The sequence below is a fragment of the Lucilia cuprina genome, chromosome X (assembly GCF_022045245.1).
Source record: "Lucilia cuprina isolate Lc7/37 chromosome X, ASM2204524v1, whole genome shotgun sequence".
Classification (NCBI taxonomy): Eukaryota; Metazoa; Arthropoda; class Insecta; order Diptera; family Calliphoridae; genus Lucilia; species Lucilia cuprina.
This window is the reverse complement of record NC_060949.1, coordinates 15,921,496-15,946,748: the sequence shown is the minus strand read 5'-3', so window position 1 is coordinate 15,946,748 and position 25,253 is coordinate 15,921,496. Positions and strand designations below refer to the sequence as shown.

General features: G+C 29.2%; 1 protein-coding gene and 1 long non-coding RNA gene across 2 annotated transcripts in view; one reads left to right on the top strand and one right to left on the bottom strand.

Annotated features, from left to right (window-relative positions):
* The window catches only part of LOC111689526, an 84,836-nt gene that overhangs the window by 15,804 nt on the left and 43,779 nt on the right, over positions 1 to 25,253 (top strand). The gene's annotated exons all lie outside the window — the stretch shown is intronic.
* LOC124421473 lies at positions 9,606 to 10,896 on the bottom strand. The gene is made up of 4 exons (XR_006941677.1): positions 10,794 to 10,896; positions 10,269 to 10,453; positions 10,056 to 10,208; positions 9,606 to 9,983 (listed from the first exon to the last, which is right to left on the bottom strand). It is a non-coding gene; the product is annotated as an uncharacterized LOC124421473 (long non-coding RNA).

Here is a 25,253-nt window from a genome sequence, read left to right as displayed (position 1 = left end):
TTTAAATATAACAAGTAAGAGTGCTATATTCGGCTGTGCCGAATCTTATATACCCTTCACCATAGTGTATTTTAAACATCTTTTATAAATTTTAAATTTTTTCCCGATTACATTATTATTACATCAAATGCTAAACAAAAAGAACAACAACAACGCTAAACGAAATAAAACACAAAATACACAAGGCATCTAAACCAACAGACATCTAAACATACATAACGAAAAACACAGAAAAACAAAAATAACAACGCAATGACGCCAACAGCATCCAAACATACAAAAAAATACACAGCTGAATAAAACCATATACATCTACACACACGTGTACATCTATTTCTAATATACAGTGTTGTTGTTGCTTTGCATGAAAAAATATGACATTTTTTGATGAAATTTTCAGAGGTTGTCTCGGATTTTTGCTCATATCTCCGTTAATTACCGACCGATTTTGCTGATTTTAAATAGCGATCTTCTCGAAAGCATGTCTAATAGAATTATTGAAGATTCGGATCTCGCCGATATCTGGGGTCCTCTAAAAACTGATTTCAACAGACAGACGGACTCCGACTCCGCTATCTATAAGGATCCAGAATATATATACTTTATAGGGTCGGAAAATTATATTATAGAAATTACAAACGGAATGACAAACTTATATATACCCTTCTCACGAAGGTGAAGGGTATAAAAATGTATACAATAACAAACTGAAAGCTAGGAAATCAGGCGAATTAAGAAAAAAATTATCAGCTGATTGAATAACACCACCTTATATGAATTCGCCTTGGATTTTACAAAAACAAAAAAAACTAAAATTTTATTAAAAACAGTTTATCAGTTGTAATTCAGGTCTGAGTTGGGGAAAAACTCTCGCGTCATCGTTTTTATTTCTTAAGGACGGTCAGGCTTGTGCTTGTTGCTGGGCTTTCGACAGAATTACTTCTCACCCCGCACTAATTTAATGCACTACTTCGTATAACTGTTCTAAGTTATGCGTTGTCTTCATTAAACGCGTGCTTTCGTTTTACCTCAGAGTGAGGTTATGTTTTTTATTGGTGGAGACCATAGAATACTCACGATATAACCTGGTGAGACGATTTAAACTCGAATATAAACTGGTGGAGACCATTAAAACTCTGGAACTTTTTTCTGGTGGAGACCATTAATACTTTTGATGAAATCAAGTCCGGATGCTCCAACTTCCAATATGAAGGTATAGGTCGGTTGGTGGGGTTTTCTCTGGACAAACGTGTGATAACCTGGCAATATGAGTGCAAAAAAACAGTTTATTTATTAGTTTAAAATGTGGAAGAAAGAAAATAAAAGAATTGAAAATTCAAAGAAATTAATCTGGTTTATTTCGCATGTTTAATTAATTTAATATTTTTTGATTTTTTATCTTTTGACATTGTTATGTGTATTTGTTTTGATTGTTTTTTTTTTCATTGAGAACATAAACATATGACTTGCTGCAAAGATCTGTTTACAATCACTGTTATTACACTTAAGTAGGTACAATATACAAATTGATTTTGAATTTAACAAATGTACTTTTTTTCAATAAAATATTCCGAAATATGTACTTTTTTTATTACGTGTGGCACATAAGTAAATGTGCAAATGTAGCTAAAGCATACAAGCGCAGCGAGCTCTCAATTGAGCTCTCTGGTTTATTTTCCAACACACGTACATAACTTCCACACTAAGAGAATGAGAGCTTGGAAGTTTTTGATGGAGTTACACATAGAGAAATTTTTGTTGTTAAAAATTATCATTTACAGATCCAAAAATATACGTTTTTTAATTTAAAAATTCAAAAAAATTTAGATTTTTGCCGTTTTTTGCCCAAAATGTGTCTTAACATTTTTATTAATAAAATAAAATTTTCTTTAAGAACATATAACAATTTTATAGTTTTCTAAAAGGTATCTTTACGCAGAACGCTTTGGCGTAAAAAAACTTGTCCTATTTTTTTGAAAATGTTGCCACTGCGTCCTTCCGAATATGACCTATTTTTTATCAAAACTTCAACTTTGGGCGACATGTTCTAAAATCCCAAAGCTGGGATCAGAAAACTGAAAGCAGTTTTGGAAACCTCAATATGTTTTCTATTTACTTCAAAAGTATTTTCCCAGCCCTGAAAGAAATGTGGACCCTATGGGCAAAAATGTAAAAAATCCTATTTTTGGAAATTGCGGGATGCCCTTTGACCGCTTCAATTTTTTTTTTTTGCATTTTCTATTTGAAATGACAAATTTAACAAGCGTTGAAGATTTCATTGAGTTTTGTTCATAAATAAAGATTTTGTCATATATTACATATTTGTTAAATTTCTAAAACTATGATTTATATCAAAATTTTAATAGGGTCGCTGATAGCTACAACAATTTAGTCCATATTTATCCCTTAATATCTTTTTTAGTTAGATATGGATATTCACGACCCTCTACAAAAATTTCAAGCCAATATCTAAATTACATTCAAAAATATGTTCATTTAAACCTGTGTCCTTTAATTTCATCTTTTTCATATTTTAGTATTAAGTATGACAGAACATACATTTGGTGTTGAATAAAATATTTGGACAATTTTTAAAAATTATTTAGTTAATTATTTTATATGTTATATACTATAACATTGTATATACAATAAAAAAAATATAATTTTATTATGAGCCACGCACAACAACACCTAAAACACCCCACACAAACCACCTTTCCCGCCCACCGAAATATAAAACACAATTTAATACAATATCATCAGTTAGTATAATACCTTTTTTATTTGAACTGTTTATCTTAATCATAATACAATTAATTCTTACAACCTACTTATATAGTTAATTCCTAACACTACTTATTTTCTATAAAATAATCTGTCATATCGGTATACATATCCAGAAGGTAATATAAGTCCTTTATATCTTCCTCGTTTTGAGATGATAGAGCTTCATAACAAATCCATCTTTTTCGCATAGTTGAAAGAACAGGATCAGAAGATAGAAGTAAACTATTAAAAATATCTTCATTCTATGATTTCCTGGAGCATTTTCTTGAGCTGAAAAGTTGAACATGCTTAAAATCTCGATTCCTCGCTTCCTGGGCTTCTTCTGTTAACTCTCCAAGTGGAAGAATATTCGATTCAATTATTATTTGACCATGACACAATACTTTGTACTACCGCAACTTGCAAGTGGTTTGTCTTCTATATTTGAGGTCGTATGCTATGTGTAAAAAGTAATCCAAAAATCGTATTCTGGCATGAAGTGGTGAAATTCCGAAAGACAGGACTTCTTCATTAATACTTCTGCTTTTGTTTATATTTGAGAATTGCGACTTTTTTTCTCATTACATATTGAGCATCTCCAGAAGGAAGAAGTTTCTGTTATGGCATTGCTGACCTTTCCATCAATCATTGTTTTAAGCTTAGCTGATATGATACGTTAACAGAGAATTCCTTTATTTTTATGCAAATGGGCTCCAGTGCATTTATTTCATATTTTAAATATTCCACTAAATCTTTTGTTATTTTCTTTGACTCCTTTATATATTCAAATCCAATGGGTCTACAAAAATTGTTTGAACCCGGAGTTGTATTGATACATATATCTTCAAATGAATTTCCGATGCTTGACGATGATGGATTAAGGGAATATGAACGAATTCGTAATGGCACTAATGATGACATAAATACACTTTTGTAGTCTGCTAATGTCCGACTTCCACAAGCTTGTTTGTATTCTGGAAGTGCTGATAAACCGTCACATCCCCACTTACACATTAAGACAACATCACAGTTATGAATTTTCCTTAGATGGTCTTCTGAAAAGTCTGACACAATTCTTGATGCTGTTAATGATGCTTATATACCAATTCTTGTCATTTCCGATACAGGTATTCCAAAGTAAAAAATTACGAACTGTCTACCTATTAAGATTTAGGACTATATTACTATAACCTGTAATTCAGTCATTGATATTTCTTATTAGTGAATGAATCGAAATTATCATTACCTGTATGATCATAAACGAAACAGAACGAAATGATCTGTCGAAAAAATTTAGGTAAAAAATAGTTATAAATTTCTGAAAATTTAAGCATAATAGGACCTTTCAATTATAAGAATAAGCAAACAAATAGATAATAGGTAAATATAAGGTTTAAACATGTTCTGTCATATTTAATACTAAAATATGAAAAAGATGAAATTAAAGGACACAGGTTTAAATGAACATATTTTTGAATGTAATTGAGATATTGGCTTGAAATTTTTTGTAAAGGGTTGAGAATTTCCATATCTAACTAAAAAAAGATATTAAGCGATAAATATGGACTAAATTGTTGTAGCTATCTGCGACCCTATTAAAATTTTGATATAAATCATAGTTTTAGAAATTTAACAAATATGTAATATATGACAAAATCTTTATTTATGAACAAAACTCAATGAAATCTTCAACGCTTGTTAAATTTGTCGTTTCAAATATGAAAATGCAAAAAAAAATTGAAATGGTCAAAGGGCTTCCCGCAATTCCCAAAAATAGGAATGAAAATCCAAAAAATGGGATTTTTTACATTTTTTGCCCATAGGGTCCACAATTCTTTCAGGGCTGGGAAAATACTTTTGAAGTAAATAGAAAACATATTGAGGTTTCCAAAACTGTATGTATTTGGGTGAAAAACAAAAAAATGCACGAATTTAAAAGTTTTACATATCGTAGGTACCCTACTTTGAGCCGCGACAGCTCCGTCCCTGGGGCATCTGCGGGGTTCATCTTCAAAACTTAAATTCGAATACTCCTTGGCTAAGCTCACGCCCCAGGGACGGAACTGTGGCGGCTCAAGGTAGGGTACCTAGGATATGTAAAACTTTTAAATTTGTGCCACTTTTTTTGTTTTTCACCCAAATACATAAATATTTATATTTTCTGAAAGCGCTCGACGAGATCTTGAAAAAACATGCTTGGACTTACTACTTATCTCTTATAATATCCGAGTTATAGGCATTTAGTTATAAATTTCTGAAAATTTAAGCATAATAGGACCTTTCAATTATAAGGATAAGACCTTTCAATTATAAGGATAAGCAAACAAATAGAAAATAGGTGAATATAAGATTAAAACATGATCTGTCACATTTAATACTAAAATATGAAAAATATGAAATTAAAGGATACAAGTTTAAATGAACATATTTTTGAATGTAATTGAGATTTTGGCTTGAAATTTTTTTTTAAAGGGTCGAGAATTCCATATCTAACTAAAAAAGATATTAAGGGATAAATATGGACTAAATTGTTGTAGCTATCTGCGACCCTATTAAAATTTTGATATAAATCATAGTTTTAGAAATTTAACAAATATGTAATATATGACAAAATCTTTATTTATGAACAAAACTCAATGAAATCTTCAACGCTTCTTAAATTTGTCATTTCAAATAAGAAAATGCAAAAAAAAATGAAAAGGTCAAAGGGCATCCCGCAATTCCCAAAAATAGGAATGAAAATCCCAAAAATGGGATTTTTACATTTTTACCCATAGGGTCCACATTTCTTTCAAGGCTTGGAAAATACTTTTGGAGTAAATAGAAAACATATTGAGGTTACCAAAACTGCTTTCAGTTTTCTGATCCCAGCTTTGGGATTTTAGAACATGTCGCCCAAAGTTGAAGTTTTAATAAAAAATAGGTCATATTCGGAAGGACGCAGTGGCAACATTTTCAAAAGATAGGACAAGTTTTTTACGCCAAAGCGTTCTGCGTAAAGATACCTTTTAGAAAACTATAAAATTGTTATATGTTCTTAAAGAAAATTTTATTTTATTAATAAAAGAGTTAAGACACATTTTGGGCAAAAAAAACGGCAAAAATCTAAAATTTTTTGAATTTTTAAATTAAAAAACGTATATTTTTGGATCTGTAAATAATACTGATCTGAAATTGTTTGTATATTATTGGAAATTTTGTTGTCTAACTAACAAGAAAAAATTTGATTCCATTTGGTTCAAAATTACGCCCGGTATTCAAAAGGTATGGTAAATTTTGTATCACTAAATTTTTAAATGCCTATAACTCGGATATTATATTCAAGATCTCGTCGAGCGCTTTCAGAAAATATAAAAATCTTTGTATCTGGGTGAAAAACAATAAAATGGCACGAGTTTAAAAATTTTACATGTCGTAGGTACCCTACTTTGAGCCGCCACAGCTCCGTCCCTGGGGCATCTGTGGGGTTCATCTTCAAAACTTAAACTCGAATACTCCTTGGCTACGCTCACGCCAAATTTTATCCCGATCGGATCAGCCGTTTAGAAATGCCAGATTTATTTCCAAAAAATTTCCATTCTGCCCCACTGTGGTGTGGGAAGAAAATTTTACGCTCTGCCGATGTATGAGCTAAAGTGTTTTGAATGCACGTAAGTATATTATAGCCACATAATAGTTTTCTAGGTTTTTCTTAAGCACTTGAGAGACTTTTCGTTCGATTTTTTCATTAACATTCATATTATAGTTGGGCCTTAAGCAAATAAAATTTGACGAAACTTAACGAAATTCTCTTAAGTACATTATAGTTTGTCACATACGTTTTATATGTGTTCGCACAGTTGCTTAAGCTGACTTCAATTTATGTAAGCATATTATAGTTAGGCCTCGAGTTGTAGATTGTACCCAAAGTAAATTAATAAAGTAGCGACATCTCTTGTTGTACAACAACATCTACAACAAACACATGTATTTTGTTTTTGAAATAATCCAAGAATGTGTCAAAATAAAAATTTCCTTTAACAACAAAGTGAACAAAACATAAATATAAAATATTACTTTTAAGTTGAAAATATTAAGGATTTAATTATATTATTATATATTAAACAATTTATAACACTTTTAAACTACTGTAAAACCACTTTTAATTAATTCTTTCAACTTTTCACAAATTTTAACAAATTGCTGTTCAAGTGATGCTACTTTATAAATTTACTTTGATTGTACCTACTAAAGTGTAGTAATAGTGATTGTAAACAGATATTTGCAGCAAGTCATAAGTTTACGTTCCCAATAAAAACAATCAAAACAAATACACATAACAATGTCAAAAGATAAAAAAATCAAAATATATTAAATTAATTAAACAGAAATGTTACTGTGAAATTTTTTCCGATCGGTCCATAATTGATCATAGCTCCCATACAAGGTCTCCTCCCAAAAATCACTTAAATGCACAACATTTATTACCAAATAATAAAATAGATACCGAATTTATCCACTGTGGAATTTTTTTTATAATCGGACCATAATTTGTTATAGCTTTCATACTAGATGCTGTAACGAAAATCTCTTAAACGCAAATTACTTGGTACTAACCCAGCAAAATATTTACTTAAATTTGAAAATATTTTACTGGAAAATAAAGTTATTGGTGCAAAATTTGTCACAAATATTAGTTTTGTATACAAAAAAATTTATTTCATAATTTTTTTCACGATCGGTTCATAATATATGTGCTTCCAAAAATCAAGGTTATTCCGAAAATCACTTAAACATACATTACTTATTACTAAATTACGAAATAGATACAACATTTTACTGAAAGACATCTTTTATGTACAGAAATTTAACATGCAAATTATTAAATGTCGATAGAGCATATCCTAGGGCACAATAATAAAAATATAAAAGAATATGACTTTTGTAATGTTTAATAAATCTTTATATTACAAACATTTGATTAATTAATAAAAAGGTATATAAAAATAGCTCGTGGAGGGTATTTAAGATTTGGCTCAGCCGAATATAGCACTCTAACTTGTTTGTTCTGAAATTATTTTTATTAAACCAATTTTATTTTGGAGTTAATTGATAAATGCTACACGCATTTATTATTTAGTACGAATTGGTTGTATTCTATAATACTACAATTTCACTTCCAATTAGATTACTTAAAAAGTACATCAAATGTGTAAAAATGCTTATTTTTTTAAATTTTGATTCATAACTTTTCCTGATGTGAACCGATTTTGAATATTTTTGGTGAATTTGGCTGACTCTCATTGCTTAATTTTAATGTGAGCATTTTTTAGGCAGACATACAGACGGACATAGCTAAATCATGGTGTTAAACACGGAATCACCACTGATGGCAGAAAATGACTTTGTTGTGTATTTGACATTGAATTAGCGATTATTTTACTTTGTACATTGTCAACATTATTTTACATTAATTCAGTTTTCTTGTGTTCATTTCATTTACGTTAATTCTTGTGTGAATAAAAAATTACTTTTGTTTGTTTTTGTTGCAAACAAATGTTTGTATTTCGAAGTGGTGGGATTCTAAGTGCGAATTGGACAATGACCATGAATCCTAACAAATTGAACCGTTGGCGGTTAAGCATTGTTTACATCAACAATTTTCCTCGAATCAAAAGCCACCTTCATTTTCTGTCACGGAGAATCTATCTACAGACATGAATGGGCTTTAAAATTAAGATTCCAAAAGAGGAATAAGAAAATTGCGCCAGAGTGAATATTGGTGCCGAATTGAATAACGCTACATTCAGTGAGTTAAAGAACGCATTGAAAGTACATTTCAATGCACAGAATAACAAGTACAGTGTCTCTCATAAGTATTCGAATTTAGGTATAATATAAAAAGAAACTGAATTTAATAACATATTTTGTATGCTAAATGAATAAATTAATTTGTTTAATTCTCTAGACAGTCCTTAGCTTTGATATCAAGCTTTTTAAAACATTAAAAATTCACATTTACTTAAATTAATTTAGCTTTATTTAAAAATAGTCCATAAAATTACCTAACAAAAGTATACGAATTTTTTCTGTATTTCATATTTGACTAAATTATACGATACACAAAAATTAGAATCGAAAGTTTTTTTACTAAAAATTGTTTTAAGGGGTAACTATCAACCGAATGGATATATTTTTGGACCATTTGGTCCACAATTTTGGGACATTTGTACCATATTTTCATACACACAGAAAAAATTGAAAACGCGATTCAATTACGAAATTCATCCAGTTGAGTAAAAAAATTTTTAGATTTCAGCCTATGAAAATATTCGCAAATTCAAGTACTGAGTGATATTTTTTTCATTGGAAATTTCAAGAAATATTTCCAATTAAAATAATATTATATTAACAAACAATTTTATTGGAAAATTTGAAAAATATCAAAAAAACAAATAATTATTTAAAAAAAAAATATTGGTTGAAAATAAAATTATAATTCAATAAATTTTTTATTTAATTTGATAATCATCGTGATTAAAACTTCTTATATATCCAATTAATATTTTTATTGTTTTAGTAAATAAATTAATTACTTTTTGCAAAAAAAGTAATATACATTTTAATTGATTTAAATAATATTTTACTCAGTTTTACCCCCATAAAAATACTTGTTTTTTTTCATTATTTATTACAAAAAATATACTTAGTAAAATAAGAGTATAAAATATATACAATTATATATTTAATTTATGTATGGAACAAATAATACAAATTATATAATATAAATTAATTATAAAAATTATCTTTAATTTTTAAGATTTCATGCTTGAGTGTTGACACCTTTACATTTTTTTTGACGTGGGCATGTCATAAAAAAAAATCTTGAATAAAATTATAAAATATTTCAGATTCCTCGGGAAACTGAAGATTAAAAACAAAAAATATTTTAAAAAGTAAATCGAATGCTTTTACAATAGTTAAAAATGGATACTTATTGTCATCGAAGTAAACAAATATTGATTTAATATCCTCTAAATTGCCAGAAATTAATAATTTGGGCTGGATATTACGCCCTTGAAGCATAAGAAGTTTTAATTTTATTTCAATTTCTTCTTCGGATTCTGCCAATACGGAAAACTTTTTGCGAATTTTTGCCCCACTCATGTTTGAGGTGGCTTTTTGTGTTGGAGGAAATAAATGGTGTATATTCCAAAGTACTGTTAAAACTACAGATTCTGAAAAGATATATGTAAACAAATAATTAAAAAGTATAACTTTTTAACAAAAATAAAAGTGTATAATATAACCTTTATTAAATGTATGTATTTGTTGCATTTTTTTGAAATAGTAAGGTTGCTGATCTTACTTTGTAGCAAGTAGATTATTTTATCTTTATAGCATAACCATCTTTCAGAAAATTGTTTGGCGAAAGGAAATTTCAGTTCAAAGTCTATATTAATCTGTAAATGAAGAAATTGAATTTGAATGTTTTTTTTTTTTTTTGTTTAAAAGTTACTTACTAGATTTGAACCAGAAGGCTTTTTGTATTCAGACCACATCTGAAAAATTTCGGCAGTACTTTTAGATTCTGAAATCTGTTTTAAACGGTAACGGGCACATTTGCGCTAGTACAAGTCAAACTCGTCCGCAGTAATTGTAGGTAGTCTTAAATACTGCAATGTGACGGCCACATTTTCTTCTGGTTCTAATTAGCAGTAGAAAAAAAATAATTTAATTATTTTTTTAGGAAGAAACTTAAAATGTCTCAAGACATGTCTCTTGTAGGAGCTTTTATTATAAAACTGTTGAAAACAATCTGTATATGTACACTTATGTACCACATTAGAAGGAAGTGCATAATTTTTAATGTGTTCAAATAGTTTTAGTGGAGATTCAAAAAAAGTATCACACAAAAAACATTTAATTTTATTCATTTTTCAGTTTTTAATTATAAATTATTATTTTTTCTAAAGTACACCACTTTTTAAATGCATAAAACACTTCTTATTTTAATCTTAGTTAGTTTTGTATTTTGTTTTACTTACAATTCTTTCTAATACACAACTTGTTTTTACCGTTATAAATGTTGTTGTTGCACTTTGTTGTTGTTGTTTAATTTTTTAGCACTTTAACATTGATGTTGTCACCACAAAAACAAAAGAAGAACTAAACTTGTTTTGTTCTTTTGTTTTTTATTCAACCGAAATTAATAGGTGTTGCCGTTTTAAATATTTATAGTTAAACATCTTATTATATTTTTCTTTTACATGAAGATTTGATTTTGATGATATTTTTTTGCTTGTTTCATAGTATTAAAATTACTACACAACAACACTGACAGCTATTTATCGTTTTTTTTTTCATCATGCTGCATCTTGTTTTCTAGAACTGCAAAAAAAACTTTTCAAGTCAACAAAAACATTTGTTGAATTAAGTAAAAAAATGTTTAACTATTTTTATTGGAAATATTTTTCTATCTATAAGTGCTGTTTGGAAGCGCTTTATGCACTTGTAAAAAAAGCGCAAATATTAACATGTGTTTAACATAGAGCAATTATTTGGATTTTATCCGATATTAATTTTTTATATATTGATAGCACTGTCAGAAAAAAAGACGATATTAATAAAAATATTTATCAAATTAAATAAAAAATTACTCAAAATTAAATTTTTTAACAATTATCCATTTAATAGAAAGAAAATTGGCTAAAATTTTTTCTGTGCAATATCATTGAAATTACGATCTTTGACCATATTTGGCATAGATAGGGATTTAATAGATTCCTAAGGATTTGTTTTTAAGTATTCCATGATATATTTTTGGTATCGTTCTTCTATTTCTAATTGAATTATCTAGATCTTAAGTCTCTTTTCGTACCACAAGGATCGATATTTTCCAACAAAGTTGGCTAGTATATATAATTGTAGATATTAGCATTAATATATTTTAAATTTTCAAGACATCTTAGCGGTGTACAACTACGAAACATGTCTTAACAAAACGTCATCCTATACAGTAGATTTTAGTTTTTACTACTCATAACATTCACGATTATGTTGCCCATTACAACAACACTGTATGTAAAAAATTTTGGGCTTATTTTGATAATAGTAGATAATATATAAACAGATATCAATATTTTTGAGTTCGACCATACATTCAGCCTAGAGGCCATTGGTTATAAAAATAATGATTCCACTATATTAAATGGCGTTTCTTCGAGGCATGCTTTGGAGTTATAAACTTCCACAATATATTGAAAAGTTAAAATGTATAACAGCTGATATCTAAAACAATATATAGAAGACACGTTTCCCCGAAAATTTTTGCCTCTAGTATTATAAAAATGGACCTGAGTTCCAATAAATTGAATTAGCGATAGAAGAATGATTCCAATAATATATCTTGGAACGTTTAAATACGGATTCTTGTAATAAAAAATATTATTTAGATACCCCAAGGGGTATATTAACAAATTTGGTTTTATCTCTGGGAAAAAGGAAAAAAATACAAATATTGCCAAAAACCGCCATTTTAATGATATTACATAAAAAGATGGTACAAATGCCCCAAAATTGTGGACCAAATGGTCCAAAAATATATCCATTCGGTTGATAGTTACCCCTTAAAACAATTTTTAGCAAAAAAATCATTCGATTCTAATTTTTGTGTTTCGTATAATATAGTCAAATATGAAATACAGAAAAAATTCGTATACTTTTGTGAGCTAATTTTATGGACTTTTTTTAAATAAAGCTATATTAATTTTAATAAATGTGAATTTTTAAAGTTTTAAAAAGCGTTATATTAAATCTAAGGACTGTCTAAAGAATTTAACAAATTAATTTATTAATTTTGCATACAAAATATGTTATTAAATTTGGTTTCTTTTCATATTATACCTAAATTCGAATACTTATGAGAGACACTGTACGTAGAATCTATTAAGTTTCGACGAATGTTGCTGGAAAATGGTGAAACGATGGAAAATTTTGCTTTGGGGCAAACATCATTGTGTGAGTACGCGGAATTCCTTGACAGAATGTTGATTGAACAATTTTTGGTATGACGGGATTTTTGCCAAGAAACATTCTACGTTAAGAGAGGCATACAAAATAACTATGGAGTTGTTGCTGTAGCAGCTCGACTGTGGCCGATAGTTATTTCCTGGGGAAAAATCTTTCGGTTGATACAGCTGTCGCAGGGTTGACTATCTTTGGCCGAGTATGACTCGGGTCGTTCCGGAACGAAGATCCAATTGCCGTGGGAGTCATTTTTTGCTACGAAAGTCAAGCCAAATTTTTGGAGTGTGTAATTCAAAAATATCTCAACTGACCGAGGAGCCCGAAACAGAAATAGCGCAGTACAATTTATAAAAATAAATAATTTTATTAAAATATAGTTATTTTATACATTACTTGGTAATGCCTTTTTTCGAATACCGGGCGTAATTTTGGACCAAATGAACTCAATTTTTTTTTGTTAGTTAGACAACAAAAAATTGTTAGTTAGACAACAATAATATACAAAAAATTTCAGATCAATATCATTTACAGATCCAAAAATATACGTTTTTTAATTTAAAAATTCAAAAATTTTTAGATTTTTGCCGTTTTTTGCCCAAAATGTGTCATAACTCTTTTATTAATAAAATAAATTTTCTTTAAGAACATATAACAATTTTATAGTTTTCTAAAATGTATCTTTTGTTCATAAATAAAGATTTTGTCATATATTACATATTTGTTAAATTTCTAAAACTATGATTTATATCAAAATTTTAATAGGGTCGCAGATAGCTACAACAATTTAGTCCATATTTATCCCTTAATATCTTTTTTTAGTTAGATATGGAAATTCTCAACCCTTTACAAAAAATTTCATGTTAATATCTCAATTACATTCAAAAATGTGTTCATTTAAACCTGTATCCTTTAATTTCATATTTTAGTATTAAATATAACAGGACATGTTTAAAACTTATATTTACCTATTTTCTATTTGTTTGCTTATCCTTATAATTGAAAGGTCCTATTATGCTTAAATTTTCAGAAATTTATAACTATTTTTTACCTCAATTTTTTCGTCAGATAATTTCTTTCTGTTTCGTTTAAGATAATGTAGGTAAAAATATACAGGTAATGATAATTTCGATTCATTCACTAATAAGAAATATCAATGACTGAATTACAGGTTATAGTAATATAGTCCTAAATGTTAATAGGTAGACAGTTCGTAATTTTTTATTTTGGAATACCTGTATCGGAAATGACAAGAATTGGTATATAAGTAAACTCAGATTTTAAGTACCATATTTAATAAATCTACAATGAAGATTACATTAAAGTACGAAGAGTTGTGTTCCGTTTTATGGAGTGTATCTTCAAAAGGGCCAGAAAGAATTGAAGACATTTCAACTCCAACATCACAATCAAATTTTACTGAAGAGGAAGCAATAGCGCTTATGTTGGAACTGGGTCTCAGTCAAAATAAGTACCAAATATTAAGGAAAGCTCTGCATGAAAAAGGACAAAATATATTACCATCATACAAGGCGATCCAGGAAAAAAACAAACTATCCTGTCATCACCTATTGCTGTTAATGATGTGGAAGCTTGTATTGATATATCATCTTTGCTCGAAAACACAGCATCAAGAATTGTGTCAGACTTTTCAGAAGACCAACTAAGGAAAATTCATAACTGTGATGTCTTAATGTGTAAGTGGGGATGTGATATCAGCACTTCCAGAATACAAACAAGCTTGTGGAAGTCGGACATTAGCAGACTACAAAAGTGTATTTATGTCATCATTAGTGCCATTACGAATTCGTTCATATTCCCTTAATCCATCATCGTCAAGCATCGGAAATTCATTTGAAGATATATGGATCAATACAAAAAATTTTTGTAGACCCATTGGATTTGAATATATAAAGGAGTCAAAGAAAACAACAAAAGATTTGGTGGAATATTTAAAAGATGAAATAAATGCACTGGAACCCATTTGCATAAATATAAAGGAATTCTCTATTAACGTATCATATCAGCTAAGCTTAACAATGATTGATGGAAAGGTCAGCAATGCCATAACAGAAACTTCTTCCTTCTGGAGATGCTCAATATGTAATGAGAAAAAGTCGCAATTCTCAAATATAAACAAAAGCAGAAGTATTAATGAAGAAGTCCTGTCTTTCGGAATTTCACCACTTCATGCCAGAATACGATTTTTGGATTACTTTTTACACATAGCATACGACCTCAAATATAGAAGTGTGCCAGAGAATCTTACTAAATCAACAAAAAATAATGAAGAATTGAAAGAACTGAGAGCTGCGGAAAAAAGCAGAATCCAAGAAGAATTTAAAGTTCAGATGGGATTAAACATCGACAAACCACTTCCAAGTTGCTTCGAAGAGTTAACACTATTTTAATGGCACTGAATAGCAAACATAAAATTAATGGAAACCGATTTGGGGAATATACATCTGAAATTTTTAAATTACTTGTATCTCTGTATCCAAGGAGGGAACTAACACCAACAGTACACAAAGTATTGTGTCATGGTCAAATAATAATTGAATCGAATATTCTTCCACTTGGAGAGTTAACAGAAAAAGTCCAGGAAGCAAGGAATCGAGATTTTAAGCATGTTCAACTTTTCAGCTCAAGAAAATGCTTCAGGCAATCACAGAATGAATATATTTTTAATAGTTTACTTCTATCTTCTGATCCTGAGCTTTCAAATATGCGAAAAAGATGGATTTGTTATGAAACTCTATCATCTCAAAACGAGGAAGATTTAAAGGACTTATATTACCTTCTGGATATGATATTGATGATATTGTATTAAATTGTGTTTTATATATCGGTGGGCGAAAAGGTGGTTTGTGTGGGGTGATTTAGGTGTTGTTGTGCGTGGCTCATAATAATATTATTATTGTAGCTATCTGCGACCCTATTAAAATTTTCATATAAATCATATTTTTAGAAATTTAACAAATATGTAATATATGACAAAATCTTTATTTATGAACAAAACTCAATGAATTCAACGCTTGTTAAATTTGTCATTTCAAATAAGAAAATGCAAAAAAAAATTCAAATGGTCAAAGGGCTTCCCGCAATTCCCAAAAATAGGAATGAAAATCCCAAAAATGGGATTTTTTACATTTTTGCCCATAGGGTCCACAATTCTTTCAGGGCTGGGAAAATACTTTTGAAGTAAATAGAAAACATATTGAGGTTTCCAAAACTGCTTTCAGCTTTGGGGTTTTAGAACATGTCTCCCAAAGTTGAAGTTTTGATAAAAAAATAGGTCATATTCGGAAGGACGCAGTGGCAACATTTTCAAAAAATAGGACAAGTTTTTTACGCCAAAGCGTTCTGCGTAAAGATACCTTTTAGAAAACTATAAAATTGTTATATGTTCTTAAAGAAAAATTTATTTCATTAATAAAAGAGTTAAGACACATTTTGGGCAATAAAACGGCAAAAATCTAAAATTTTTTGAATTTTTAAATTAAAAAACGTATATTTTTGGATCTGTAAATGATATTGATCTGAAATTTTTTGTATATTTTTGGAAATTTTATTGTCTAACTAACAAGAAAAAATTGAGTCCAGTTGGTCCAAAATTACGCCCGGTATTCAAAAAAAGGCGGACCAAGGTATGGTAAATTTTGTATCACTAAATTTTTAAATGCCTATAACTCGGATATTATAAGAGATTATAATATATAACTCCGTCCCTGGGGCATCTGCGGGGCACATCTTCAAAACTTAAACTCGAATACTCCTAGGCTACGTTCACGCCAAATTTTATCCCGATCGGATCAGCCGTTTAGAAATGCCAGATTTATTTCCAAAAAATTTCCATTCTGCCCCACTGTGCATTCCAGATAGAATGACTTTTTAATGGGGCATTGAGTAAGAAAATAGACTATCAAAAAAAAAAAAAAACTGTAAAACTAGTTTTTAATCCAGAAATGTCGGGTAATGAGATTTGTAACCAGTTATTTTTGGTCATCGTCGAACAAAAATAAGTAGTTATTCATCCAAAAAGTAACTACTTACACTTTTCTCTGATATTACTTGCATATTTATCGGGTAAGTATGAATGTATAGTAGGACATTGCCGACTACATAATACCCTACACCACTCAGTATGTTAATAAAATGGATAATTTTAAAAATAAAGCATTTAATTTGTTCTATACATTTGTTCTAGACAACAACAAAAAAAATTTTCTACAAGAGGGCTCATAGGGGAGTAAGGGTAAATATGGACCTATTCTTATTAATTTTGGTACAGGAATTGACGTCTACTTCAAAGTTATTTATGTAGATTTTAATTGTTTTATTAGAAATAATAAGAGAATTTTGACCTTCAAGACATTTTCTGAAGGAGAGTATGTATGGGAGCTATGGTCAAATGAGGCCCGATCAGTATAAATGTGAATTTACTACGGTCCTTTTGAAGGCAAAATGTTGCTAATAATTACTGATTCTTTCAGTAAGTGGGTCGAGATGAAAATAATTAACTCAGTCATCAATGCGGCGACGGTAAATGTGCTTGATGAGCTAACTGCTGCATACGGGGTTGCCGTTACCATTGTTTCTACAAACAGCTCCCATATGAGGTCCACTTCCGGAAATCACTTAAACGGGAATTGATATGTAAAGCTATCGAGATTAAATTCAACACGAATACTTTCTGTATATGTGTTAATAACACTACTAATTAAATATAAACCATTCTACCAAATTTTCTTCCGGTCCATTATTGGTCATAGCTCCCATATAAGATCCACTTCCAAAAATCAATTAAAAATTTTACACAAATATGTTTTATGTACATATGAATCAATCTCCAATTTTTTTTTTCAAAAATTACTTAAACGCATATACATAATGTTTTCTCGATCGATACACAATTTGTCTTAGGTCCCATATAATTTTATTTCTGAAAATCACTTAATACCACATAAATCATAATAATATTTGGATAAAATTCGACCTGAGTATGTTCTGTGTATAGATATAAAGTCAACAAAATCGTTTCAAATGTTTTTGGTTCATTAGAAATATTAATATGTTTGTAAATATACAAACATAAATTAATTTTTTTTTGCATTGGCAAGATCGGCCTATAAAAAGTCAAAGCACCCGTATGGAGGTCTACTTCCAAAACTAACTTAAAATAAATTTTTCTGGACCTAATCAAAATTAGTTCCACATACAGTGTCTCTCATAAGTATTCGAATTTAGGTATAATATAAAAAGAAACCAAATTTAATAACATATTTTGTATGCAAAATTAATAAATTAATTTGTTAAATTCTTTAGACAGTCCTTAGCTTTAATATAACGCTTTTTAAAACTTTAAAAATTCACATTTATTTAAATTAATTTAGCTTTATTAAAAAAAGTCCATAAAATTAGCTCACAAAAGTATACGAATTTTTTCTGTATTTCATATTTGACTATATTATACGAAACACAAAAAAATTGTTTTAAGGGGTAACTATCAACCGAAAGGATATATTTTTGGACCATTTGGTCCACAATTTTGGGGCATTTGTACTATCTTTTTATGTAATATCATTAAAATGGCGGTTTTTGGCAATATTTGTATTTTTTTCTCCTTTTTCCCAGAGATAAAATCAAAATTTGTTATTGGGATTTAATATACCCCTTGGGGTATCTAAAAATAATATTTTTTATTACAAGAATCTGTATTTAAACGTTCCAAGATATATTATTGGAATCATTCTATCTATCGCTAATTCAATTTATTGGAACTCAAGTCCATTTTTATAATACTAGGGTCAAAAAATTTCGGGGAAACGTGTCTTCTATATATTGTTTTAGATATCTGCTGTTATACATTTTAAGTTTTCAATATATTGTGGAAGTTTATAACTCCAAAGCATGCCTCGAAGACACGCCATTCAATATAGTGGAATCATTATTTTTATAACCAATGGCCTCTAGGCTGAATGTCACCATATCATTATGGTCTAACTCAAAAATATTGATATATGTTTAAATTACTATGATCAAAATAAGCCCAAAATTTTTTACATACAGTGTTGATGTAATGGGCAACATAATCGTGAATGTTATGAGTAAAAACTAAAATCTACTGTATAGGATGACGTTTTGTTAAGGCATGTTTTGTAGTTGTACACATATATACATATATAATTTTGTTCTACACAAATGCTGCAACTAGTTAAATACGGTTAAATTGCTTTTAGGGTCAGGACTCATTATGGGAAATACAAATTATAGACCGATCGTAAAAAATTCAACCAAATTTTATATATATAATTTTTGTATACCAAACTAATATTCATACCAAATTTTGTATCAATAGCTTTATTTGGTAATGAATAATGTGCGATTAAGTCATTTAATTTAGCAATGAGTTATGCTCGTTTAAGTGATTTTCGGGAGGGGACCTTGTATGACAGCTATAACCAATTATAGACCGATCCGAACAAAACTATCATAGTAATATTTCTGTAGATGTGAGCAATACTTGTATATGTATATCTTAATTTAGAGTTATGTGCGTTTAAGTGATTTTTGGGATGGGACTAGAGTATTCAAAAACCGATACCGAAAACCTGTTTTTGATAAAGTAGCGACATATCTTGTTGTACAACAACGTCTACAACAAACACATTTATTTTGTTTTTGGAATAATCCAAGAATGTGTCAAAATAAATTAAGAAAATTTCCTTTAACAACAAAGTGAACAAAACATAAACATAAAATATTACTTTTAAGTTGAAAATATTAAGGATTTAATTATATTATTATATATTATACAATTTATAACACTTTTAAACTACTTTAACACCACTTTTAATTCATTTTTTCAACTTTTCACAAATTTTAACAAATAGCAAAATACAATTTAAAAATGGCGACATAAACAATGTTAATAATTTTCAAAATAAACTTTAACAACTAATTTTATTTTTCTATAGAAACTATAGTTAAAAAATAGTCAGCTGTTCAAGTGATACTACTTTATTAATTTACTTTGTTTATGATAAGACTTAATGAACGCAGAATAAAGATAGTAAACACCGTCGCTTATTCGTCGTCAATATAGTTTGAAACAAGACAACATACATAAAGTTGTCGATAAGTTTTTTTTTAAAGATGTTCAAGACATTGTCGCTCAACTTGTCGTAAATGTAACTTGAAACACGAAATAAAAATTGTGTATACCAAAAAAAATTACGGACAAAATTATTATTATTTCATATATCATTAATGAAATTTTCTACCTTAATGCTGTTATGACAGTTTCGTATCAAAAGAATATTTTTTAAGTGTGCGGAATTAATATAAAATATTTTTAATAAATATTCCATTAGAAAATGGTCTACCATGTTTAACAATATCTAAACATATAAGAGTTTACAAATCTTTTTTAAATTTTTATCATCTAAATTCTTTTCGTTGGCTTCCCTATCAGATAACCAATTCTTTAGTTTTCCAAAAAAAAATAATTTTATATTTTAAAAATAATTTTTCTTTTTCCCTATTACTAAATCTATCCATATTACTATGAAAAGAATCATAATGTCTTTTTAAAACAAATCCCCTAATTTCCTTAAATGTTTTATAACATAATAGACATTGAGTATTGTCAAACGTATTTATAATCATAAAATATTTTTCGCATTCCATATTAAATACTTTCAGTGCTGTAAACAAAATATTGAAATAAAATCGTACTTTCGCTACACATGTGCATTCGTCGCTGGCTCAGTGACGACTAAACAAAAGAGAATATGAATATGTGAGTGTTTTTATACAGGACAAGTTTGGAAAATTCCTGCAGACATCATCGATGCAGACATCGTCAATAACGATCTGGCCAACTGGGTCAATTTAGTAATGAGTTAAATAAGCAACAACAACACTGTTAATTGGAAAAAGATTTACATGTGTGTGTAGATGTATTTGGTTTTATGCAGCTGTGTATTTTGTTTTGTACCAGCAGTTCGACAAAGAATCAATGCATACGAAAAAGACAGTAATTTCCACTAATAGTTAACCATCTGGGTGATTGTAATTCGTATGTTTGTAATTGAGAATGAAGACAGTCGTCATTTTAATGTCCTCTTTATAAGCGGGAGCTCTTTAGAGAAATTATTATTACTTTCTACTAATATGCCACCATCTGGTTGACTCAAATTTATATCTTTCGGGTCAATCGTCACATAATTGTCCCATAGTATTCTAGAGAGTAGACACTTTAACATTTTAGTTTCATTAATATCTTTCCACCTGGCTGACTCCAATTCGTATGTTTTTGGTCTTTCGTCACAAATAAACTCTTTTAATCGAGAATATAGACTGCCGTCACTTTAGTGCCCCCTTTGTAAGCGAGTGCGGAGGCAATCGTATCTTTAATGTCTCCAAGTAATCTAGAGATTAGACTCTTAAAAGTTGTTTTCGTTTTATTATACTTCCGAAAGTAGTTGTTTTACCCATCTTTTGGAGAAATGATTGTTATTTTCTACTAATATGCAGCCATCTGGTTGACTCAAGTTTATATCTTTCGGGCCAATCGTCACATTGATATTCCATAGTATTCTAGAGACTAGACACTTGAAATTGCATGTTTTGGGCCATTCATCAAGAATAAAAGTAAAGTGTCACTATCCTAGAACACGTCCATGTCCTAGTTTTATAGCAAGAACAGTAGCGCCAGTTAAATAGCTAGTAATGTGACTGACTTCCAAGAACCCATTTGGAGATTACCATCCTTTGACTATTTTTGACCGTCTTTTGATTGTCTCTTTGTAAGGTGTAGAGTGACGATTGACTTCCTCGTAGGACAAGCCCATGTTAAAATGGTTGGTCACCTGGGTAGTCAAGTGGCTAGGGGCCACCACAAGTGGTATGTTACGTGGTCAGTTTGGGAATGTCTCGTCGAACTGCTGGGGTATGTTTGGATGCTGTTGGCAACATTGAATTATGTATTTTGTTTTCTTTTTGTGAATTCTGTTCGTATATTTGGATGTAGGTTGGTTTTATTGCCTTGTTTATTTTGTTTTTCTATGTCTTTCGTTTTGTATGTTTAGGTGTCTGTTGGTTTAATTGCCTTGTGTATTTTGTTTTTTTTTCGTTTAGCATTGTTGTTGTTTCTTTTGTTTTGCTTTGGTGTAATAATAATGTAGTCGGAAAAAAACTGAAAATTTATAAAACTAATATGTTTAAAATACACTATGGTGAAAGGTATATAAGAATCGGCACAGTCGAATATGGGCATTTCCACCGAAAAGTCCACCGTGACTCAAAAACAAAAAGTCATCAAAAATAAAATTTATTAAAGACCCCAAAGCTTTTCTTAACCACTATGATGAGAAATCGGAATTAAAAGTTACATTAATATTTCAGGCATATTTTTGCGCCTTTAGTAGCATTTGCTCTTAATAGTTTTTATTATCTTAAAGGCTAATATTTAAATGGACATTTATCGGAAATTTGTTGAAATAATAGTTATCTTAAAACATACAAATATAAAAAGATAAAGATAATTAAAAGGCAAATTTTCGGTTTTCTTTCATATACTTTTAAATGGCACGTTCGTCACGTTGAAACAGGATATATCCTGATAACTTTTTAGTTGGATAAATAAAATTTAATAAAATTTATTAAATTAAAGACCCCAAAGCTTATCTTAACCACTATGATGAGAAATCGAAATTAAAAGTTACATTAATATTTCAGGCATATTTTTGCGCCTTTAGTAGCATTTGCTCTTAATAGTTTTTATTATCTTAAAGGCTAATATTTAAATGGACATTTATCGGAAAACATTTGTTGAAATAATAGTTATCTTAAAACATACAAATATAAAAAGATAAAGATCCTTAAAAGGCAAATTTTCGGTTTTCTTTCATATACTTTTAAATGGCACGTTCGTCACGTTGAAACAGGATTTATCCTGATAACTTTTTAGTTGGCATTCAAAAGTATTCAAAACTTTAAATATAAATCAAGTTTAGTATATTGAACTCAATTTAAAAGAAAAACAAGTAAGAGTGCTATATTCGGATGTGCCGAATCTTATATACTCTTCACTATAGTGTATTTTAAACATCTTTTATAAATTTTAAATTTTTTCCCGACTATATTATTACATCAAAAGCTAAACAAAAAGAACAACAACAACAACGCTAAACGAAATAAAACACAAAATACACAAGGCATCTAAACCAACAGACATCTAAACATACATAACGAAAAACACAGAAAAACAAAAATGCGCTTAGCTATAGACAGTGTGTTTTCTATACACTTATATGCGCTTAACACTAGCAATACGTTGTTGTTGTTCTTAACAGTATACAAGCAAGTGTAAAACAACACTTTCGTATTCATTGCTGGTAAACATTGACGAGACGTAGATTTTGTTTTTGTTTATCGTAAAAAAATTGTTTTAAAAAGCACTTGGAAAAAATTTGTGTTAGTTTTAAATTTCAAACTTACATTATTCTCACGCAGGTGAAGGGTATAAAAAATAATTCTAAGCGGGGTTATTTCAAAGTCTGTCACGTCACATTACATTACATAAATTTTTTCAAGTGCAACCTTCGAATTGTGAAATATTGTTATTTAAAAAGATGTGATATTTTTGCAATTTATTCAATGAGGTGATAGTTATGATTTTTTAGTTGATAAGTGGAAGAAAAAGCACAGAAATTCAACAAATTAAATTTTTAAGAAATGTATGGAAAAAAGTGTTTTTCAGATATCGGCTTTATATGGGCGTTATGACCGATTATTGTATTATCATCAGTTGTACATTTGGAAGTTTTTTGTGTGTTTGTGTTATAAGGATGGCGAAATTTTAGTTATATATCCAAGTTTATGGGTATATCAAATGTGGGCTTTGTATGGAAGCTAAGCCTAATCATGGACCAACTTTTAAAAAAAATGAGGATAAACGATTTTTGTGTATCTCAAAATTATTTGTGTTGAATTTTATAGTGATATTAACATTTTTAAAAGTTTTATGTTAATTAATGTTAATTCTTATATTATTCATATACGGAAGCTATTTTCAACTAAAATGTTATTAAATAGTCGAAATATTTCTCCGATTCCAAAAACGTTCAACAATGTTTGTCCAAAATAAATCTATGGACTAATTAATTTTCAATAATATTGCAAATTTCATCATTGGAAATTTTTGTCACATCACGTCATGTCACGTCACACACTACGGCTTGTACAAAAAAATCTGAAAACAATTTTTTAGTTCTAAAAGCCGAAAAACAATCACTAAATATTCCAAATTACAATAAAAAAGGTTTTAACCAAATAGCCAGGTGAAATTCGCAGATTTTTACATTTTGTCAAAAAATAAATAAGCAACTTCTATTTCTGTCACTTTAACTACTTATATCTTAGGACCATTAGGATCTTTCAATTTCTTCTTCCGACCAGTTATAGAGCTATTGAAGCCCTATATAAAAATAAAAAATTTTTTAAAAATATATATGTATTATATATTTTTCATCTCTTTAAAACGTACGACCGTTATAGCACTCTTACTTGTTTTTATACCCTCCACCACCATCAGTGGTGATAGAGGGTAGATATAACTTTGTCATTCCGTGTGTAACACCAAGAAATATTCATATGAGACCCAACAAAGTATATATATTCTGGGTCCTTATCAAATTCTGAGTCGATTTAGCTATGTCCGTCTGTCCGTCTGTCTGTGTAAAACACGCTCACGATAAAACGAAGCAATATAATTTAACCAAATTCACCCAAAATGTTCCTTGTTTTCCTAAGTTGTTTGGTATTGAAAATGGGAAAAATCGGTTTACATCGGGAAAAGTTATCAAAAAAATGAGCATTTTTTACACATTCTGATGTAGTTTTCTCGAAAACTATGCAAGATAATTCCATAAAAATTGCCACACATTCGTTTCCACACAACAGCTTAATCTCAGCGTAAAATCGCCAGAATCGCTCCACAATTTCATATACCTCCCATACAAAAGTACATATTCCCGGAAATATGGTTTTTGTTAATAACTTCCGTTGTAATGTCGATATCTTCACCAAATTCAAGAAATGAAAATTTCATGACAATAGAGTTTATTCAGAGGAAAAATTTTTTGGATGGGTCCATAATTGGTCATAGCTCCCATACAAGGTCCCCTCCCGAAAATCACTTAAACGCGCATAACTCATTACTAAATTAAGATATCGATATAAAATTTGGTACAAGTATTGCTTTTATATACAGAAATATAACCATGAAAGCTTATTTCGATCGGTCCATAATTGGTCATAGCTCCCATACAAAGTCCTTTTACGAAAATCTCTTAAACATTACATATTAACAAATTAAGCTATTGATACATAATTTGGCAAAAATATTAGTTTTGTATACTTCTATTTCTCCTATACTAGGTCCAGCCCCTAAAAGCGCTTTAACCGCATTTATAGAG